Consider the following 24,164-nt stretch of genomic DNA (forward strand, 5'->3'; position numbering starts at 1 on the left):
GGAGGCTGAGGCAGGAGAATGGCGTGAACCCGGGAGGCGGAGCTTGCAGTGAGCCGAGATAGCACCACTGCACTCCAGCCTGGGCGGCAGAGCCAGACTGCATCTCAAAAAAAAAAAAAAAAAAAGAAAAAGCACAAAGGTCAAGGTTATCTTCTTACACCTGTTGTTTTTCTTTTTTGTTTTCAATAAAGAAAACAGTTCTTGGCTCACAGTTCTGCAAGTTTTACAGGAAGCATGGTGCTGACATCTGCTCAGCTTCTGGGGAGGCCTCAGGCAGCTTATAGCCATGATGGAAGGCCAAGGGGAGCAGTGTCATCACATGGCGAAGCAGGAGCGAGAGCCACCTGTTGTTTTTCAGGAGCCTTTAACTTACATAATCAATATTCCTGGACAGCATATCTCAATCCCCTCAATTCCCCAATATGGAACTTCCCTAGAAGTGGTCCCGTGGCCCCAACTACTTGGGAGGCTGAGGTGGGAGAATCACTTAAGCTGGGGAGCTCAAGTGTGCAGTAAGCTGTGATGCCACCACTGCACTCCAGCCTACGTGACAGAGCAAGACCCTGTCTCAAAAAAAAAAAAAAAAAAGTGACATTCCAGTCAAAGCTTTGGTAATATAACTAATGTTTTAAATCGTGTCCTTTTATAAAGAGAATAGATTCTTGTTGAACTTATGCAAATAACCATTTTGCCATGAAAATAAGAATACTCACTGATAGTTTCTAAATTCTGGAGAGATCAAGCAGGGAAAAAACAATACATGTTTCAGTTCTGCTTACAATATTATATTTTGCCAAATTGCTGCAAGCTATATATAGTTTAAGAGAAATGAAAAAAGATTTCTTAAATCTGGAAAACAAAATGTTAAAATAATCAGCAATGTTTCAGACAAGTAATTTTCTTTAAAAAATCATATTTTATTTATTTATTTATTTATTTATTTATTTATTTATTTATTTATTTTTTGAGACGGAGTCTCACTCTGCCACCCGGGCTGGAGTGCAGTGGCACGATCTCGGTTCACTGCAACCTCCGCCTCCCAGGTTCACACCATTCTCCCGCCTCAGCCTTTCGAGTACTGGGACTACAGGTGCCTGCAACTACGCCTGGCTAATTTTTTGTATTTTTAGTAAAGACAGGGTTTCACCATGTTAGCCAGGATGGTCTTGATCTCCTGACCTCGTGATCCGCCTGCCTCAGCCTCCCAAAGTGCTGGGATTACAGGTGTGAGCCACTGCGCCCAGCCTAAAAAATCATATTTTTGGAATCAATTCATTCAATCCCATGTAATTAATTCTTGTTTTGCTTGATCTTGAATGAGTAGTTTTATGAATCCAAGTTTTCCATTAAAATTCTGAAAGTTCTTATCCAGTCCAATGGTATGATCTTAAAATTATCAGAAACCTATATTCCAGTGAACTTATCTGAGTCTTTTCCAGGAATATTTTTGAAGATAAACAGCTTTAGGCTGGGCATGATGGCTTGTGCCTGCAATCCCAGTATTTTGGGAGGTTAAGGTAGGAGAATCACTTGAAGCCAGGAGTTTGAGAATGAGACCCTGTCTTTACAACTGAAAAAAAAAAAAAGACAAGAAAAAAATGAAGATAAATAATTTTGGACTAGTCATTGTAAGTGCTTTCAGGAATAATCAAAGTAAACAATTGCTGTCTGCAAATGACAAAAGACTTAAAGTAGCCATAGTTAAAGATCTGATGAGAGTTTTCTATAATAATATCAACTGGCAGGGAAATTTGCCTATATTCTGTGTCATACAACATTTTAAGATTATAACTAGAATTATGACTGATAGTGTTACATTAGGACATATAACTTTTTAGGAATTTCATACAACTTCTGGAACAATTTTATTATTTATTTATTTATTTTTGAGACGGAATCTCGCTCTGTCCCCCAAGCTGCAGTGCAGTGGCACGATCTCGGTTCACTGCAACCTCCACCTCCTGGATTCAAGCAATTCTCCTGCCTCAGTCTCCCGAGTAGCTGGGACTACAGGAACGTGTCACCACGCCCAGCTAATTTTTGTATTTTTAGTAGAGAAAGGGTTTCTCTATGTTGGCCAGGCTGATCTTGAACTCCTTACCTCAGGTGATCCACCTGCTTCGGCCTCGCAAAGTGCTGGGATTACAGGCGTGAGCCACTGTGCCTGGCTTGGAACACTTATTTTATTTTATTTTATCTTATTTTGAGACAGAGTCTCACTCTTGTCATCTAGGCTGGAGTGCAGTGGCGCGATCTCAGCTCACTGCAACTTCTGCCTCCTGGATTCAAGTGATTCTCCTGCCTCGGTCTTCTGAGTAGCTGGGATTACAGGAGCCCGCCACCATGCCCTGATAATTTTTGTATTTTCAGTAGAAATAGGGTTTCACCATGTTGGACAGGCTGGTCTTGAACTCCTGACCTCAGGTGATCCACTTGCCTCAGCCTCCCAAAGAAAGAAAAGACCTTCGTTATTTTTTTATAAATTTTTATTTTGAGAGAGTCTTGTTCTGTCACCCAGATTGGAGTGCAGCAGCACAAATACAGCTCACTGCAGCCTTAATCTCCTGGGATCAAGTGATCCTCCCACTTCAGCCTCCTCAGTAGCTGGGACCACAGGTACGCAGCATTACTCTGGCTAATTTTTATATTTTTTTGTAGAGACTGGGTCTTGCTATGTGGCCCAGGCTGATCTCAAACTCCTGACTTCCAGGGATTCTCTTGCCCTGGTCTCCCAAAGTGCTGGAATTACAGATACGAGCCACTGCGACTGGCCAGACCCTCGCTGTTAACAAGGTGATGAAAGTTGAGACAATTAATACAAACTCCCCTGAGAGACATGATGGGACAGAGAGACACTTCGTGTTACGGGCTCCTGGCCAGCTTGCTAGCTGCCAGGTGCAAGCCAAACAATTTGTGTCTCCTGGCTGGCAGAGACTAGAGAGAATATCCTCACTGGTCACAAAGCCAAGCTCTCAAGGCATAAAACAATTCAAAAGGAGAACCACACAAAAGATACAGACACGGAAAACAAGGAGTGTTCCAGGGAGGCTGTGGATCAATAACCTATGGGTAGCCAGAACTAAATTCACAAGAGTCACACTTCAAAGAGCCAATTCTTACAAATGGTTTTTTCCTGCCAATCCAGATTTAGGAAAAGGGATAAGGAAAACTTTTACCTTTTCTCTCAACTGCACACTACAGAGATCTAGGAGCGCTGACTTTGATAAGAATTCCTACCTCTGCCAGCTTTTGTCAGGTCTCTTGGGATCTCATCTGCAGGCTCCGGAGTGAGTAGGGTGACCCCCAGCATTTGAGGATTACATCCTCATTGTCCGAAAGTGGAGGAGTGGAAAAATTCCACCTCCATCTTCTTAGGGTTCCAGCTGGGTCTAAGAATTAAATGGACATAACATAGATTAACAAAAGAAAAACATAATATTGTACTCTTACATGGCATGGGAACCCTCATAAAGAAATAAAGACCTGGCCGGGCGCGGTGGCTCAAGCCTGTAATCCCAGCACTTTGGGAGGCCGAGACGGGCGGATCACGAGGTCAGGAGATCGAGACCATCCTGGCTAACACGGTGAAACCCCGTCTCTACTAAAAAAAAAAAATACAAAAAACTAGCCGGGCGAGGTGGCGGGCGCCTGTAGTCCCAGCTACTCCGGAGGCTGAGGCAGGAGAATGGCATAAACCCGGGAGGCGGAGCTTGCAGTGAGCTGAGATCTGGCCACTGCACTCCAGCCCGGGCTACAGAGCAAGACTCCGTCTCAAAAAAAAAAAAAAAAAAAAAAAAAGAAATAAAGACCTAAAGAAACAGTTACAGGCCAGGTGTGGTGGCTCACACCTGTAATCCCAGCACTTTAGGAGGCCAAGGCAGGTGGATCACTTGAGCCCAGGAGTTTGAGACCAGCCTGGGCAACGTGCTGAAACCCCTGTCTCTACCAAAAAAAAAAAAAAAAGCAAAAATTAGCCAGGTGTGGTGGTGCACGCCTGTAGTCCCAGCTACTAGGGAGGCTGAGGTGGAAGGATTGCTTGAGCCCAGGAGGTCGAGGCTGCAGTGAGCTGTATTTGTGCCACTGTACTCCAGCCTGGGTAACAGCGTGAGACCCTGTCACAAAAATAAATAAATAAATAAATACATAATAGAAAAAGAAACAGCCAGTTACTTATATACTGAATTCAACAAAGAGTAGTAAACTGTGAAAATGTCATAAGACACTGGGGTTTCAGCTAGGGTAGTTAATTGGGTAGAGAAGTAGTTAGGAAGTTAAGAGTTAGTTTAACAAGTTTGGTTTGTATGGAATTCCTTCAGCCTCAACTTTCTTGTTTTTAATGATGAGGCTGTTGTATCTTTCCAGTATAGAGAGGATGTCTTCCCCACGGGAACTTCATTTTCTGCTTTTAAGATAACAAAGGTCAAGGTGACCTTCTTACACCTGTTAATTTTTAAGTGTCTTTAACTTACATAATCACTATGCCAGAATAGCATGGTTTTTGTTTGTTTGTTTTGAGACAGAGTCTCGCTCTGTCACCCAGGCTGGAGTACAGTGGCACAACCTCGGCTCACTGCAACCTCCACCTCCTGGGTTCAAGCGATTCTCCTGCCTCAGCCTCCCGAGTAGCTGGGATTACAGGCACCCACCACCACACCCAGCTAATTTTTTGTGTTTATATAGTAGAGACAGGATTTCAATATGTTGGTCAGTCTGGTCTCGAACTCCTGACCTCAGGTGATCCACCCACCTTGGCCTCCCAAAGTGCTGGGATTACTAGTATGCATTACTACACGCGGCCTGAATAGCATGTTTTAACCACTTCAGTTAGAATATATAAAGTGTAACTTAAGATTTGCTTATACACTTTATATATGTCATGGTTCTTGTGACATCTATATTGGCCTGTGCAAAGGGCATTTTTTTTTCTTTTGTAAATATAGATAAATTACCTAACTCTCTGTGTGGGAAATAATAGTACCTATTTTAAGGGTTGTTGTAAGGATTAAAAGTGGGAAAGATTAAGTTGAGGTAGATTTAGCATAATTCAGTTTTGTATTTTTTCCATTTATTAGTTTTTAAAGTTATAAAAACAAATCAACAAATCAATATACTGTTCTTTATTATCTAATTTACAGTAATGGGATGTCATGAGTAGCCAAATTATAAACTATTTATAGAGCAAGGAATATAGAACAAATAATGATATTCCTTTGGTAAAATGTATCAATATGCAAGTATCAAACTCTGAGGAAATCAGACATAGAACTATTAATTCAATTTAATTTAATTTTATCTTGAGACAAGACCTTGCTCTGTCACCCAGGTTGGAGTGCAGTGGTGCGATCATAGCTCACTGCAGCCTCAATCTCCTGGCCTCCAGTGATCCTCCTGCCTCAGCTTCCCAAGTAGCTGGGACTGCAGGTGAGTGCCACCATGCTCAACTAATTTCTAAATGTTTTTTTGTAGAGACATGCATGATACCACTATGTCGTCCTCAGTTCAAGTGATCCTCCTGCCTTGTCTCCCCAAAGTGCTGGGATTATAGGCATGAGCAACCTCGCCCAGCCAGTTTCATTAGATATCATGAGAAAACTTTTCGTATGGATGTAATGAAAACATATAAGCTGCAAAAATGAATTGATCTGGCAAGTAACATAGAATTGTGTTTTCATTAGTGGGAAATAGACAATATTAAATAAAATGAGATAATAAAGATAAGAATTGACTAATAATGGAATATTCTAAATTTTTATTTTGTTACGTAAATGAAGTATGAATAATTTATCATATAATTTGATACAAATATTTTATAACCACCTTGTTGAAAAACACACACCACATTTGAAAGAAATCATGTAAAAGTTTTATTGGTTTCTTTTAGCTAGTGTGTCATGAAAAGTTTGGTGATCCTAAAAATAGATTTTAATTACATTTAAGATAATCAGCTGGGTGTGGTGGCTCACGCCTGTAATCACAGCACTTTGGGAGACCAAGGTGGGAGGATGGCTTGAGCCCAGAAGTTCGAGATCAGCCTGGACAATTGGGGAAACCCCAACTCCCAACTCTACAAAAAATAGAAAAATTAGCCTGGCTTGGTGGGGCGTGCCTGTAGTCTCACCAATAGGGAGGCTAAGGTGGGAGGATTGCTTGAGCTGGGAGGTCAATGCTGCAGTGAGCTTTGATCGTGCCACTCCACTCCAGTCTGGGCGACAGTGAGATCCTGTTTCAAAAATAAATAAGTAGGCCAGGTATGGTGGCTCACACTGGTAATCCCAGCACTTTGGGAGGCCAAGGTGTGTGGATCACCTGAGACCAGGAGTTCCAGAGCAGCCTGGCCAACATGGTGAAACCTCATCTTTAAAAATAAATAAATAAAAGTAAATAAATTAAATTAAATAATCAACTGCTTTCGCCGTTCCAACATATTTCTTTCCTGCTAATGATGTGAGTTTGAGATGAGTATTGAGGATAGCTGAAAATTACTACATATATATATATATATGTAGTTTTGTGGGGTTTGTTTGTTTGTTTGTTTGAGATGGAGTCTTGCTCTGTTGCCAGGCTGGAGTGCAGTGGCACAATCTCAGCTCACCGCAACCTCCGCCTCCCGGGTTCAAGTGATTCTCCTGCCTCAGCCTCCCAAGTAGCTGGGATTCCAGGCACCCACCACTCCCAGCTAATTTTTGTATTTTTAGTAGAGGCAGGATTTCACCATGTTAGCCAGGATGGTCTCGATCTCCTGACCTCATGATCTGCCTGCCTCAGTCTCCCAAAATGCTGGGATTACAGGTGTGAGCCACTGCACCCGGCTGAAAATTACTATATTTATATATGTGAAAAAGCTATTTTTTAAACAGATGCTCTCTTTGCTTTGCTTTCTTAAGATCAAGGCATTTGCTGATAATTCTTAGGGGATGGAAAAAGTTTTATTCCCACCACCCCACTTACCATATATTTTATTCATGAAGACCATAACAACAAGAGCCAAAATACCCCATTCCTAAAGCCAGGTTTCACTCTTAACAGAAGTATGTGAAAGACAGAAAAAGAGTGGTTCCTTTTTGATTGTTGAAGATTTCTCCTTCGTCTGATGCCTTGGTGGGTATTTATCTGATGGTGCCATAAAATAAGATTTCAGGTTAATAATGGGTATGCTTTCCTTTCTGAAAAATTGGGAAAGAGCTATTGTGAATATGGGCGCTTTCCCAAGCAGGTTGATTTTAGGAAAGAGAACACATTGAAGTTGAGGATCAGATTTCCACAAAGCTATCCATAATTGAGCACCTCTTGGAAAGCATTTTGTACTCCCAACAGTATGGGAATCCCCAGTTTGAAGACCACTGGGGTAGACTCAAAAATGGCTAACCATGCCTTAAGAAAATATTGCCATCTAGTGGCAACTACTCCAGACATAGGCACAAAGACCTAAAGGTTCCCTTGACCCTTTGAAGGACACTTCTGGATGATTCAGCCACAAGGAGCAAAATATCTCATATTTATATTGTACGTTTACTTAACATTACTCTTTCTATATATACTGTGTTATCTACTATTCCAAGCAAGTCCTTAAGATGCACATGCTCTTTCCTTCTATAGATAAGGCATTTGAGGAACGGAGAGAGTCATTTATCCAAGATCATATTTTCATTTATTTATTTAAGATCCATTTATCAGGCACTGTTACACGACTGGCATTATTCTAGGCTTGGAGAAGGGGCATGGGTTATGGGTGAACTGAAAGATGACTAAGACACATGTCCTTACGTCATTCGCAATCTAACGGGGACACGAAACTATGAATGGGGAAATCAGGACTTGTATCTAGGACTACTAATGTGTATCAGTGTCCTTCTCACTGTACCATGGCACAGTAAACATAAATGTCAGAAGGGTGTTCGAGTGATCCTGGGAGTCCTTGCAGTCACATGAACCCAGTCACGGAGGAGGGTGGTGTCCAAGCAAAATGACTCACTGAATTAAAATGTCATTTGAACAGAGTGCCTGCCCTTCCCTCCCCTTCTAATCTGTTGTTTGTAATTTGCTGTGGGCTTGGAAACCCAATAAGGAAATTTATTAAAAGAGTATGTAACATGAAAGTAAATGATCTGAATGAAAATCCCAGAAGCTCCCCGAGGAGTGTTGTGTATGAACTTTGGAGCATAAACTTGACTTCTACTTTGACCATTCTTGAGACTTTCTTAAGATGGCCTCTCTGAGCTGAGGCCAGACAGGTGAGTTAGGCAGTGAGCTGTGAGTGGGCCGTGTTACAGTCGAATCGATAATCCTGCTGTAGTGGGCACAACACGTTAGGAAAGACCCACATTCTCAAGACATGCCGGCCTCCCCAGCCTCACCTTCAGGATCTTCCCCAACTCTGTGCACTGCAGAAATTGATGTTCTTTCTGTTTTTTGAACATTCCAAGTTCTTGCCTAACTCAGGCCTTTGTAATATTTCTCCCTCTCCTTCACTGTTCACATGTATCTTTCAGGATTCAGCTTAAATGTCACCTTTTTAGAAAGCCCTTCATCGACTGCTCTACCACATTAATACAGGGTCCTGCACCTTATCTATACGCTCTGCTAATACTTTGTTGTATCCTAAAAATGTCCTACTGATATTTTTCTATGCTAACTGAAACTGAAGCACTCACCACCTTCTAACTAACACTATTTTGTCTACATCTTTATTGGTCTATCTCCCTCCACCATAAAGTAAGCTTTGTGAGGACAGGGGTTGTGTATTTGGCTCATTTCTGTATCCCTACCACCTAGAACAGACTTGGCACATGGTAGGCCCTCAGTAAATATCAGTGAATGAATTGAATGAACACTCTTTTCCTCTTTGTCTCAGTGGCCATTCTCAGTAAATGCAGCCAGACGGCCAGACCGACCTGGTTTTCTTAAATAGATTCTGACAGTTTTACTTGGCAGCTCATGAAGCAGCACTGCTGTGTGCCTTTGTTCCAGGAAATGGACTTCAAGTCACCTTCCCAGGGCCCAAGCTTCTTTGGGACAGGAAATCAGGCATGGATTAGGTACATAAAGTTGGGGCTTCCTAAGTCTACACCGCCATATTGTTGGTTAACTCTGGGTAAGAGGTCACAGTTCTGTCCTGATATCAGGTTAGCTCTCTTCCATTCCTAACTACAACTGCACCTCTGTAAGGAGCCGGCTCTCCGGCCTTTGTACCACAGATCACTGCAGCAGGGTGGCCCTGGGGCGAGTGGAACTTCCCTCATTCATCCTTCCCTGCTTCTGGATAAACAATGCCAAGTTCATCCCCTGCTGGTATTAAGTCAAGAGTGGATGTCTTGTGCATATGTCTCCTGCGAAGGGCTGAAAATGGACCGTTGAGAACCAATTTCCAGTGAGAGCCATGGGACCTAGGAAGAACCAAGGTCCCTGAGCTCAGGGACTTCGGGAGACATCGATGAAGGTCCAGTTCGTATCCAGTACTACTCTAAACATAGCAATGAATAATCCCTGCCCTCTTAGAGGGAGGGGTGGGGCTGAATACCTCCCTTGCTAAGGAGCTATCAGCCAGCATCCTATCCCTGCCTCCAGAGCAGCCAGTCTTGCTGGGAGTATGGCCTGCAGCCTCCAGTCTCCACTGCCTCACTTTCTGTTCACTTCTTCTAAACTCACTACCTTTCCAAATTCAATGCATACTCTTCTCTTCCTCACCTACTGCAGTCCCCTTTTGAGTTCCTTGGATGGGATAAGTATTTCCCACCCCAGGTCTTTGCACACTTTGGATGGGATAAGTGTTTCCCATGTCTTTGCACACACTGTTCTGTCTCTATCTCCATAAAAAGCCACTTCCCCTCAACTAACATTGTTCTACCACCTTGTGGCTTCTGTTTTCACCTGTTAAGCAACCCAACCTGCATTTGCCAATGTAATCAAAGGTGTATCTGTTTCTAAATGTGTGGATGCATGTAGGGAGAACTGATGTTTTGTGAATGTTATCTTATCCAAGAGCATGGGAGACCTTCCCATTTGTTCCAAGTCTTTGTTGTGTTCCTGAGGAACATTTTAAAGTTTTCATCATATAGATCTTGTACAATTCTTGGCAAGTCTACTCCTAGGAATTTTTAAATTTTTATTTTTGAGACAAGGTCTCACTGTGTTGCCCAGGCTGGAGCAGTGGCACGATCGTGGCTCACTGCAGCCTCAACCTCCTGGGCTCAAGCGATCCTTCCACCTCAGCCTCCTGAGTAGCTGGGACTGTAGGGATGCACCACCACGGCCAGCTAATTTTTGTATTTTTTTTTGTAGAGACGGGGTTTCACTGTGTTGCCCACGCTGGTCTTGAACTCTGGACTCAAGCGATTTTCCCACTTCAACCTTGCAAAATGCTGGGATTATAGTCATGAGCCACCATGCCTGGTCTGGGAATTTACGTTTTTTTGTTGCTATTCAAAATAGTGTCTTTTCCCCACTATACCTAATTGATTGCTATTTGCATACCTAAAAGATAATTGGTTTATAGACATTAATTGAATATTTGTTTTGTTTATAGTGCATTTTCTATTTGATTCTGTTGGCTTTTCTGAATATATAGTAATGCAATCTATGTAAATAGTGATACTTTATAACTTTTTTCCAGTTTTGATACCATGAGTTCCCTTCTCTTGTCTAATTGCATTGACTAATACATCTAGAAAGATGTTAAATAACATGGTGATAGTGGGCATCCTTGTCTTGTTTCTAAGTTTAGTGAGAATGCTTCCCTTGCTTCCCCCTTAGGCATAAAGCTGAGTTTTTGGTTGTGCATAAATATGTTGAATCTGTACATATCTATCTTCACTGCTGTCATCTTAGTTCAAGACACCATGATCTTTCACCTGGACTAATGTAATAGCTCTCTAATTTTCATTTTCTTTTTTTTTTTTGGAGACGGAGTCTAGCTCTGTTGCCCAGGCTGGAGTGTAGTGGCGTGATCTCAGCTCACTGCAACCTCCGCCTCCAGGGTTCAAGCGATTCTCCTGCCTCAGCCTCCTGAGTGGCTGGGATTACAGGTGTACACCACCATGCCCAGCTAATTTTTGTATTTTTAGTAGAGACAGGGTTTCACCATGTTGGCCAGGATGGGCTCAATCTCTTGGCTTCGTGATCCGCCCGCCTCTGCCTCCCGAACTTCTGGGATTACAGGTGTGAGCCACTGTGCCTGGCCTCATTTTCATTCTTGTTCTTTCCAGTTTATTCTCCACATAACAGCTGGAGTGTTTTCTTAAAAATGAAAATCTGATCATGTTGTTTCTCTCTTAAAACTTTTCAGTGGCTTCTCATTTCTTTTCGGAGAAAGTCTAAAATCCTTAATGTGATCCACAGGCCCTGTGTGATTTGACCTCCATGTGCATTTCCAGCTTCATTGTGTACCCTCTCTTTCTTCCTTCCCACAGTCCAGCTCACAAAGGCCTTTCAGTTCCTTGAGCATGATAAGTTTCTCCCACCTCCAGATTTGGCACGTGCAAAGGTTCTTTCTCTATCTCTTTGCTTAGCTAACCTCATCCTACTTACCCTTTGCATTTCAACTTCTTACTCACTTCCTCAGGAAAACCTTTCCTAATACCTCAGACAAGGTGTTACATATTCTCATTGCACCTTCTCCTTTTCTTTTATAGTCCTTTTCACCATAGCATGCTTAAATATAACCATTTATACCATTTTTTACAATTGTCTGTCTTTCCTGCTGGATTGTGAATTGTTCTAGTACCTGATACATAGTCAATTCTCAATAACTATTCATTAAATACATAAATTAATATAAAGTATTCATAATATATTGATGACAGAAGAACTGCATTCCTGAGGTGTTGTTTTATTTATTTATTTATTTTAAATGGAGTCTCGCTCTGTGGCCCAGGCTGGAGTGCAGTGGCATGAGTTTGGCTTACTGCAGCCTCCGCCTCCTGGGTTCAAGAGATTCTGTTGCTTTAGCCTCCTGAGTAGCTGGGATTACAGGCACTCGCCACCATGCCCGGCTAATTTTTGAATTTTTATTAGAGATGGGGTTTCTCCATGTTGGCCAGGCTGGTCTTGAACTCCTTACCTTTAGTGATCTACCCACTTTGGCCTCCCAAAGTGCTGGGATTACAGGTGTTAGCCACTGCACCCAGTCACATTCTTGAGTTTTTATATAAAAAATTCTCAAGTTCTGTGACTGCACAATCATGAGTGAGTGGTGTCTTTGCAGGGGAAATATGAAATGATACCAAAGCAAACAGATTAGACAATGGGCACGTATTATTACATCAGATAATAAGGAATTTGACATTACCTACTGAGGTCATGTCAAAAGGACTCTAGAGCTAGCCTGAAGATGTTCCCATTGGCCAAAGATGGAACAATCTGTACAATAACTGCAATAGATAGAGACATATCAAGTGTGTTTATCTCATAATGATATCAAGCAAATAAAAACTCAGAGTTAACCTTCTGGAGGATGGTGGTGAACTAGCTTATTCTTTTGAAAACTGGCAATAAAGAGAAAAAAATCAAGCACTTATTTTGCCTTTCCTACATTAACTTTACCTCTGTGTAACTGAATAGTTAATGAGGGAAATTGACTTTTTAAAGGATGCATTCCAGGTAATAAATGAAGAAAAATGATAGAATTAAATCATCACAATTTTGCGACCTAGATTGCATTAACAGATCTAGGCAATGATTATCAGTGATGATGACATCATTATCTGGTACTTTAACTGAATAGAAGTATACAACACAATGTATAAAATGTCTTGTAAGAAGAGAAAAAGTCAAACCTGAATCTGATCAAGACTCTAGGTCTAACTTCCATTTACAGAAAATAAAGGAGACAGAGGAACATGTTGTTTTATACCACAGGGATGCAATGAACAAAGTCTAGACTCTGGGAAATTACAAGACAGAAGACTTGGTTTCTTTTACAAAAAACTGTGAGGAATAAAACGAGATAGAGGAGTTCTTGTCCTTTGTAGGGACATGGATGCAGCTGGAAACCATCATTCTCAACAAACTATGGCAAGAACAGAAAACCAAATACCACATGTTCTCACCTATAGGTGGGACTTGAACAATGAGATCACTTGGACACAGGAAGGGGAACATCACACACCGGGTCCTATTGTGGGGAGGGGGAGGGGGGAGAGATAGCATTAGGAGATATACCTAATGTAAATGACGAGTTAATGGGTGCAGCACACCAACATGGCACATGTATACATATGTAACAAACCTGCACATTGTACACATGTACCCTAGAACTTAAAGTATAAAAAAAAAAAGAGATAGAGAAGAGGATGTAAAGATTTAAAGACTTAAAAAGATGTATCAACCATTTGTGTTGTATGGACCTAGTTTTTTAATTTATACATTTTAAAAATTTGTATTTTTTAGGGATGGGGTCTCTCACTGTCACCCAGACCGTAGTACAGTGGCACTATCATAGCTCAATGTAGCCTCAAACTCCAGGGCTCAAGTGATCCTCTCAACTAGCTGGGACTACACATCTGGGCCACCATTCCCTGCTAATTTTTTGTTTGTTTGTTTGTTTTTTAGACGGGATTTCACTACATTCCCCAGTGTGGTCTTGAACTCCTGGGCTCCATTGATCCTTTTGCCTCAGACTCCCCAGCAGCTGGGGAAAATAGAAAAATTCTATTATTTTTCTTCATTTATTACCACTGTGCCCAGCATGTATGGACCTTATTTGGATGCCTGGATTTTTGAAGATACTAAGGAATTATTGGAGTTTTAATTTGTTATTATGGTATTATGCTTAATATTATTTTAAAAGAGCATCCTATCATTTAGAGATACATAGGGAAATATTTACAAATGAAATGATGTGATATCTGGAATTTGGGTCTAGTTAATCCTGGGTGGAGAGTGTGGGTAGGGGAGACAAAGACACCAAGATAGCCTATGGATTGAAAATTGTTAAGACTGCTTGATGAGTTCTTGGGGATTCGCTCTATGAATCTGCTTCTTTTACATAGGTTTAACAAGTCAAAATTTATAAAAATTAATAGATGGTGGCCATGGACGTCAGAATCCACTAAGGACTGTGTAACAACTCACCTGCTGAAAACAAAATTAATAGAAAAGAACAAGACGGCATTGCTGCTGGACTTCAATACATCAGACTCAGAGCTAATGCTGAAATTCCAGGAAGCATTTTTAAAAGCAACACAAATCTGGTGTTGAATGTGTAAATCTTGACGGTTTGGGGCTTGAAGGAGCAGTTGTTCCTCACGGTGGAACACCTCAGCAGGTGTTCCTGAGGTGGACGGTGGGGAGCCACAGGCAGAGCTGACTTTAGAAGCTCGGGGCGGTTTGTCCTGGTTGCATCCAGATGATCCAGACAGCAGGGACAGGATGAAATGACAACAAAGACTTATTCCATTTGAGTATTGTCCTGTACTACTTGGATTTCCAAGAAGAAACTTGGATTCAGGGCAATCCTTTTTGCCCAAGCCTTTTTAATTTTTGGCTCTCGTTCCAGTGCTCTCACGATAATAAGCAGCACAATTCATGAGAGTAAACTGGATTTTTATTGAATGAAAGTAAAGAACACAACTATTCAGTGTAGACCAGAGCTCTCCAATAGAACTTTCTGTGATGATGGAAAAGTTTTATCTGCACTGTAATACGGTAGCTACATATGGCTATGTGTAGGACTTGAAATGTGACTAGTGTGATTAAGAAACTGAACTTTAAATTTTATTTAATTTTAACTATTTTAAGTCAAAGTCTCCTGTGGCTAGTGGCTACTGTACTGGAGAGCACAGCTTGACTGTGTGTAATATATATAGTAATTTCTTCCTTAATACTTTCACTGTTTTTTTTTTTTTTTTTTTTTTTTTTTTTTTTTTTTGAGACGGAGTCTCACGCTGTTGCCCAGGCTGGAGTGCAGTGGCGCGATCTCGGCTCACTGCAAGCTCCGCCTCCCGGGTTCCCGCCATTCTCCTGCCTCAGCCTCCTGAGTAGCTGGGACTACAGGCGCCCGCCACCGCGCCCGGCTAATTTTTTGTATTTTTAGTAGAGACGAGGTTTCACTGGGGTCTCGATCTCCTGACCTTGTGATCCGCCCGCCTCGGCCTCCCAAAGTGCTGGGATTACAGGCTTGAGCCACCGCGCCCGGCCTAATACTTTCACTGTTAACTCCACCACAAAGAATGCCTTATTCTTGCTAGCTGAACAGGTCAGTCAACGTTCATTTTAGTAGACATTCTTCTCCTATTTCTAGTCCAACTCCTATATTTAAAAAACTACCCAACCCCCCAAAAACAAAAAAACAAAAAAACTAAAGATTTTAATTTTCCCTTTTCCATAAATCCTCCAGGAGACAAATAGGTATATGCAATAGTGCTGAAATGGACTATTTATTTATTTAACAATTTGCAAATCTGGCAGCCCCCAGAATGAGAAGAGGTTCTGAGCAACTCCTGAAAGGGTCTAATCCACACTTTCCATCTTACATAACGTATTAAATTCAACAAATATTTAACGAGCACCTACCCTCCCAGCCACTGTGTCTATTGACTATAGTGGATGCTATAGTATGCTGCCCAGATACCCTCCTTCAGGAGGAAGACACTCATCCTCCCAGCAGCTGGGTGTATTGACCCTAACACCTCCAACTATGGGGATCATATTTCAACACGAGGTTTGAAGGGGACAAACATCCAAACCACGGCAGGGATATAAAAGCCAGACCCACTTGCTGAAATTTTTGACAACCCTGAAAGGCCATCCCAGGCCCAGAGCTCCCCATGGGATGGCCGAGGACTTTGTTGCAACTGTATTTTCAACTTGTCCCTTTTCCCATCCAAGCCCCTAGAGTTGTTCCCAAATGCAAATCTCCATACACACAGACCTGATTCCAACCCTCAAGGAAATTATACTGTTCTGGCAGGGGTGAAGAAACTGAAATCCAGAGAAGTTTAAGGACTAGCCCAATGTCATGCCGCTTATTCGTGGCAGTCAGGACCAGAATCCATTTTCTTGGCATTTGGTGTAGCGCTCTTCCTACTGTACCAAGTGGCCTTATTAATAAAGCACATTGCACCAGGAAATCTCAATCTGCCCTTGGAACCTGTATTAAGGGAATAAGATATCTTTCTGAAATGTTAAGTTGGGCAATAGACAAATTGATTCAACTAGGAGCAGCACTTCTCTCCTCCTCTAAACATAGGATCCTCGTGGAAGTTTCTCTCTTCTCTTCTTATTTTTTTTAAAATAAAAAAATATATCCAAATAGCTTTTTTTTTTCTTTTGAAATAGGGTCTCTGTCACTCAGGCTGGAGTGCAGTGGCATGATCACGGCTCACTGCAGCCACATTCTCTCTCCTAAGCTCAGGAAGATCCTCCCACTTCAGCCACCTGAGTAGCTGGGACTACAGGCATGCACCACTATGCTTGGCTAATTTTTGTAAATTAGCCAAGACAGGGTTTTGCCATGTTGCCCAGGCTGATCTTGAACTCATGAGCTCAATGTATCTTCCCGCCTCAGCCTCCCAAAGTGGGATTACAGGCGTGAGCCTCTGTAGCCAGCCAACTTTCTTCTTAAATAGCCCAGATCCCTTGACTACAGGGTTGGTTGCGAGGTGTGTGCCAAGCCCAGTAACCTGGCCATTGATGGTCCAGAGATGGGCACATGACCCAAATCAGATCAATCAGTACCTTTCCCAGAGTTATTCTTAAACTAGAGCCACAACTTAAGTAGGCACTGTCATCCTGGTGGGAAGATAGGAGAATGTGAGTTTAGTGGATAAATTGTCATCTTGGGAAGAGGTTGGGTTGAGGGAAAGATACTTCCCTGGAGAGGGAAGTGAAGAGAGAGGGGGATGGGAAGTCCTGATGGCAATGTGTCCCTCTTTCGGGACATCCTCAAGGCCGTGCCTCTCTCGCCCAACCGAAGCACTTGGTTATCTGAGCAAATAAATTTTCTCCTTTTTGCTTAAACCAGTTCAATCTTTCAGTCTGGGTTTCTGTCCTGTTGTCCTACCACCCTAGCAAATTGATTCCAATTTTCCTTTTTGCCTTGTCATCTGTGTTCTGCATACTCCTGTTTATGTAGCTTGTATTGGTTAACATTGAATTTTGTATTCTGCTTTTTCATGTGCACTTACTTCATTCATATTTTCCCACAGGTGACACGATGGCCATAAGTTAGTAATCCTGACAAGTTAATATCCCACAATCTACTTAACCGTTTCCCAACTATAGAGTATTTAGGCTTTTTGCTTTTTTTCCTTATTATACTTAACACTACAATGACCAAATCGGTGTACATAGTTTCATTCTTCTGTTGACTTAATTCTTAAATATCCAAGAGTAGGATTGCTGAGTTCAAGTGTATAAACACTTTCATGGTTTTTGACAGGAAAGTTAATATTTTTATATTTGAACATTTGGAAAAAGTTTGTTTAGATGTCAAGTTTAGAGGAAACCCTCAGTGTTTGTTTGTTTGTTTTAACAGGTCTTGCTCTGTCACCTAGGCTGGAGTGCAGTGATGTGATGATAGCTTACTGTAGCCTTGAACTGCTGGGCTCAAGGGATCCTCCTGGTGCAGCCTCTCAAGTAGCTGGGACCACAGATGTGTGCCATCACACCTGGCTAGTTTTTTTTTTTTGTAAGACAGAGTCTTGCCATGTTGGCCAGGTTGGCCTTGAACTCTTGGCCGTAAGGAATCCTCCCACCTCAGTCTCCCAAAGTGCTGGGATTATAGACATGAGCCATCATGCCTGGCCAGAACTCCGTGTTTAAAGTTGAGAGCCTGAGTCATGCCCTTGTGCTCTGCTTTCAGCCCTGGAGTAATTGCTGCTGTTGCTCATCCAGAACATGCATCCAGGTGAGAAGAAGCACCTGAGGGCCATGGTAACTGCTGTGCTAAGTTTTTGCTTTGCTCAGGAGTGGAGATCCAGGGTGTGGTGTAGGCTTTCACAAAGGAAAGGGAGGCAGGGAGGGGGCCAGATGCACCAGAAGGGGGTTTCAAAATACCAAGTTCTCCCTATCCACAGCCAGACTCAGAATCTCATTAAGGTGAGTAACCCTTCTACAAGGGATTCTGGTAACAAGTCTCTAATAACTCTTATTATATCCTCCCATAACACCTTGGATTTTTCCTTCATAGCACTTATTATTGCAAATTATTAATTACGCATTTTTTGTCCCATTTTTTGGTATTTAACTTAAGAATTAATTCTTTTTTTTTTTTTTGAGATGGAGTCTCGCTCTATTGCCCAGGCTGGAGTGCAGTGGCGCAATCTTGGCTCACTGCAAGCTCCGCCTCCCCAGTTCACGCCATTCGCCTGCCTCAGCCTCCTGAGTAGCTGGGACTACAGGCGCCCATCATCACGCCCGGCTGATTTTTTTTTGGTATTTTTAGTACAGATGGGGTTTCATCATGTTAGCCAGGATGGTCTCGATCTCCTGACCTCGTGATCTGCCTGCCTTGGCCTCTCAAAGTGCTGGGATTACAGGCATGAGCCACCGCGCCCAGCCAAGAATTAATTCTTAAGAGGGTGTTAATTTAAGGATTATTTTAACAGAAGGCAAAAGCTATCCACATTATAATGTCCGTAAGCTCCCTGAGAGCAGGGATTTGTGTCCTTTTTGTTCACCCCTGCATCCTAAGTACCTAAAAAGGGCTTGACACACAGTAGGCACTGAACAAATATTTGTTGGAATGAAGAAATATGTGAATTAACATAATAAAAGGAATGAGATTAACTATTAGTAGCTGGGACCACAGGCACGCACCACCACGCCTGGCTAGTTTTTATATTTTTAGTAGAGATGGGGTTTTACCATGTTGCCCAGGCTGGTCTCAAACTCCCGAGCTCAAGCGATCTGCCCACCTCAGCCTCTCAAAGTGCTGGGATTACAGGTGTGAGCCACCACGCCTGGCCTTAAAATGCTCCGTAAGGAAGTTTATTTGTGAGCATTTCCCCAATGCTGACATATATTGATGTTAAATCAGTCTTTTGCATATATTATAATAAAAGACTAACATATCCAAATAAAAAGATTAATTAACAGAGACTTTTTCTGACTGTGTAAGTGAGAAATTATTCTGGCATTTAGTCAGCCAGATTAGAAAGAGTTCTAGATTAGGAGTCTAGATTAGCTGAGATACCTGGTTCTTATTCCAGTTCTGCTCTCAAACAACCTGCTAGATCATTAGGAGCCTTCTGAGCCTCTGGGACTTCTTTTTCATTTGAGACAGAGTTTTGCTTTTGTCGCCCAGGCTGGAGTGCAATGGCGCCATCTTGGCTCACTGCAACCTCCACCTCCCAGGTTCAAACGATTCTCCTGCCTCAGCCTCCTGAGTAGACAAGCACTCGCCACCATGCCCGGCTAATGTTTTTGTATTTTTGGTAGAGACGGGGTTTCACCATGTTGGCCAGGCTGGTCTCGAACTCCTGACCTCAGGTGATCCACCTGCCTCGGCCTCTCAAACTATTGGGATTACAGGTGTGAGCCACCGCACCCGGCCAACCTCTGGGACTCCTTATATTGGGCAAGAAGATTGAATTTAAAAGACTACTAATAATTCCTACCAGTGGGATAGCAAATGGTGCTTTTGTGGAAGCACATTTAGTATCTAAGAATGTCATAAGTAGCTGTGAACATGAATAACTGGTTAGTACATTCATTGCTGTGGCTAGTACAGTCTTGAGATCATTACAGGGAAGTGGATGCTAAAATACAAAGTTCACATTTCATGAACTTGAATCATGATTGCTCTTCGACTGAGCAATTCAAAAGGCTCTCTCAGAACAGGTTCAGTAAAACCCACTTATATTTAATGCTGCTGGAGAAGAAAAGTGAAATGTGATTAAAGATACACTGAAATTAACCCAAGGCAGACCCTTTGCTATTTGCAGGTCTATAGTAGGACCATTTTACTTACTAGCTTTGTTCTGTGACCTTATAAGTGTCTCTTGAGCTTCCAGCACTCGATTTTTCCCTCAGATACATTTCCCATGTACTGCTTATCTTGTAAAATTAACTACTGTGTAACAGATGTATGAGCCAAAGCTAATTTTATGAGAAACTTGAGTGAAAGGAAATCAATCTTTCAAGGTCCCTGAAGTCCTGAGATCATAAAGAAAAGGCTAAAGAAGTAGTTTCTGGCTTTTTGCTTTTGATTTCCTTCTTAGTTTTAGTTTTCTTTTTCTGACTCTCTCTCCCCAGAACTTCTATGGCATATATAGATGCTCTTAAACAAAACAATGACAAACACTGGGCTGTTAGAAAGGTCACAGCCCTGGCTGCCAAAAGACACAGCCAGGCTGGCTTGTTAGTGGAAATTTACAAATGATAATGAGCTGCCACTTTTGCTTTAAGAGCTACTCCCACTTGGGGACCTGAAACTGTAGTCTCCAACACAGCAAAAATTGACTAATTATTTGATTTACTGGGAGGAGCCCTATTGATCAAGTTCATTTACAGTTATTAGTTCATTCCACACACTGTCATAGTTTACTTTTGGCAACCACAGAAACTTAGTACTTACAAGTGGTACAAATTAAATTATTGTCTAGTTACAAAATCATGGGCTATCCCCATTACCGTAAACCCAGTCTTAACTCATGTTCAAGTTTAAAATTCTAAATTGTTTTCAGTTTTCCTCCTGGTTATGAGATTTTGTGTGAGAGTGTGTGTGTGTGTGTTATGTAAAACACAAATCTAATGACTGTTTTGAAAAGATCTAGGCAAAGGGTCATGACAACAATTCAGCTATTTAGCACAACTCTTTGTAAACAAATCACCAGAGAAAGGCTTAAAGTGAAGTAATAATTCCGGCTCATTGTCAGTGAATAAACACCAGGCAGCTATAGACATGTTTAATGCATTCCTGCACTCTCTTCAAATACAAATTAATACAAAATAGGATTTTGTGACTTGAGGTAATTGCCCACATGGCTGAGCTGTGTATCTCCAGGAGCTGAATAATTTAAGCGTGGATTTATGTATGGAACATGCAATGCTCTGAATAAATATTTTGAAATGAACATTTATTTCCCAGAAAAGGCAAGGAAAGCGGAGAATAAATGCTGGCAAGGGAGACACCAGACACAAGTGACAACAGTGCAAGCCAAACTGTGCTCTGCTAGAGGTGTAAACAAACTACCGCCTCAGCACCAAGGAGGACAATTTAATCCAGATGAGAGCACAAGCATCCCAGAGAAAGGGAAGTCATGCCTGGGCTGCCCGGGAAGATGAGTATTATTTTGATTAATACAGGAGGAGGGAAGGCATTCCAGTGGGAGGAACGGTGGAGGGAGTGAAATAGAACAAGAAGTATCACCTAGGATAATTCTGAGTGACGGAAGGGTGGATGGAAATGGTGGAGGTGAAATTGTGGGGCTAGGGGCTCATTTTGAAGAGCCTTGAATGTTGACCTAAAAAGCATGAATCTATTAAAGAAAAAAAAATTTTTTGGTGTCATTTTTGTATCTTCATTTTTTAAATTGAAACAATAAATAAATAAGGCTGGGTCTCATGCCTGTAATCCCAGCACTTCGGGAGGCCGAGGTGGGCGGATCACTCGAGGCCAGGAGTTCAAGACCAGCCTGAGCACCATAGCAAAACCCCGTCTCTACCAAAAATGCAAAAAAATTAGCCAGACATGGTGGCACACACCTGTAATTCCAGCTACTCAAGAGGCTGAGGCAGGAGATTAACTTGAGCCCGGGAGGCGGAGATTGCAGTGAGACAAGATCCTGCCACTGCATTCCAGCCTGGGCAACAGAGTGAGACTCCATCTCAAAACAATAATAATAATAATAAACATAAACATTTAAATACTATGAAAAGTAGTGAAAAATACTGGGAGAAGTAAAAAGTTACTTTTTTTTCTTTTTCTCTCTTTATTTTTTATTTTTGCCTTACAGATTCCTAGGAATATAAAAAAGTTTTTTATAAGGCCGGGCGCGGTGGCTCAAGCCTGTAATCCCAGCACTTTGGGAGGCCGAGACGGGCGGATCACGAGGTCAGGAGATCGAGACCATCCTGGCTGACACAGTGAAACCCCGTCTCTACTAAAAAATACAAAAAACTAGCCGGGCGAGGTGGCGGGCGCCTGTAGTCCCAGCTACTTGGGAGGCTGAGGCAGGAGAATGGCGTGAACCCAGGAGGCGGAGTTTGCAGTGAGCTGAGATCCGGCCACTGCACTCCAGCCTGGGTGGCAGAGCGAGACTCCGTCTAAAAAAAAAAAAAAAAAGTTTTTTATATAATAATTCCAGGCCTCGCGCAGTGGCTCATGCCTATAATCCTAGCACTTTGGGAGGCTGAGATGGGCAGATCGCCTAAGGTCAGGAGTTCAAGACCAGCCTGGTCAACATGAGGAAACTCCACCTCTACTAAAAATACAAAAATTAGCCAGGCATGGTGGCATACACCTATAATCCCAGCTATTTGGGAAGCTGAGGCACAAGAATCGCTTGAGCCTGGGAGGTGGAGGTGACAGTGAGCTGAGATTGCACCACTGCACCCCTGCCCGGGTGACAGAATGAGACTCTGTTTAAAAAAAAAAAAAAAAAAAAAAAAAAAAAAAAAATATATATATATATATATATATATATATATATATATATATATATATATATAAAATTCCGCAACTCCAGAGATAACCATTGTTAGGGCAAATGAGTATTACTAAAATTTATTTTATTTTATTTTATTTTTTGAGACAAAGCCTGGTTCTGTCATTGAGGCTGGAGTGCAGTGCCACTATACTGGCTCACTGCAACCTCCACCTCCTGGGCTCAAGCCATTCTCCCATCTCATCCTCCCAAGCAGCTGGGCCTACAGGCACACACCACCACACCCAGCTAATTTTTGTATTTTTTTGTAAAGATGGGGTTTCGCCATGATGGCCAGGCTGGTCTCTAACTCCTGGTTTCAAGTGATCTGCCTGCCTCAGCCTCCCAAAGTGCTGAGATTACAGGCGTGAGCCACTGTGCCTAGCCTTAGAATTTTAATAATTATTGCTATATTTCCCTCTAAAAAGTTTGTATCTATTAATACTCTCACCACAAGTGGATGAGGTTGCTTGTTTTCCCACATATTTGCCAACATTGGATATTTTCATTCTTTTAAATCTTTGCTGGCCAGGTGCAGTGGCTCATGCCTGTAATCTCAGCACTTTGGGAGGACGAGGTGGGTGGATCACCTGAGGTCAGGTGTTCAAGACCAGCTTGACCAACATAGTGAAACCCCATCTACACTAAAAATACAAAAATTAGCTGGGCATGGTGGCTCACACCCATAGTCCCAACTACTCAGGAGGCTGAGGCAGGAGAATCGCTCGAATCTGGGAGGTGGAGGTTGCAGTGAGCTGAGACTGTGCCACTGCACTCCAGCCTGGGCGACAGAGCAAGGCTCCATCTCAAAAAAGAAAAAAGAAAATTCTTTGCCAATATCATGGGAGAAAAATAACATTGAGCATCTTTTCATTTTGTGATGACCATTTGATTTCTTTGCCCCTAGTTGGAAATGTTCCCTTTATTATAACTCACCAGTGCATCCCCAGAAGCTAGCACATAGGAAGCTCTCAATAAATGAAGGAATGATCTATTGCTGCGCTTTTGAAGAAAAAAATGGCATGATCACATCTGTGATTTAGACCGCAGTGCTGATGACAGTATAGAGAAAGGGCTGAGAACAGAAAACCACTGAGTTTATGGTTTAATGTTGAAAGAAAAACTTTAGGCAAAGTCTATTTGATAGAGTATAATTGAGCAAAAAATGATTCACAAATTGGGCAGCCCATCCCACGCCCAACTATAACATGTTTAGAGAGACTTCTGGGGTGCCACATGTTCAGATGGGATTTATGCACAGAAAGAGGAAAGTGACACAGAAAACGGAAGTGAGGTACAGAAACAACTGGATTGGTTAGAGCCGGATGCTTGTCTTACTTGAGCACTGTTTGAACAGCTGGCCACCTGTGATTGGCTGAAGTATGGCTTCTGTGATTGGTTGAGACTTGGCTCTTTTTTACAAGTGTAATTTACAGTCTATTTACACATCTAGGTAGGTTAAAGTTCACTGTATGGTGAAACCATTCGGCCAGACTTAACATACTTAAGGAGCTTTAGGCTAAATTTAATCTATCATAGTCAGAAAATCATTAAATTTTTTCAGGAAAGAAATAACAAATG

Source organism: Macaca nemestrina, chromosome 13, assembly GCF_043159975.1.
Source record: "Macaca nemestrina isolate mMacNem1 chromosome 13, mMacNem.hap1, whole genome shotgun sequence".
In the NCBI taxonomy this organism is placed as follows: Eukaryota; Metazoa; Chordata; class Mammalia; order Primates; family Cercopithecidae; genus Macaca; species Macaca nemestrina.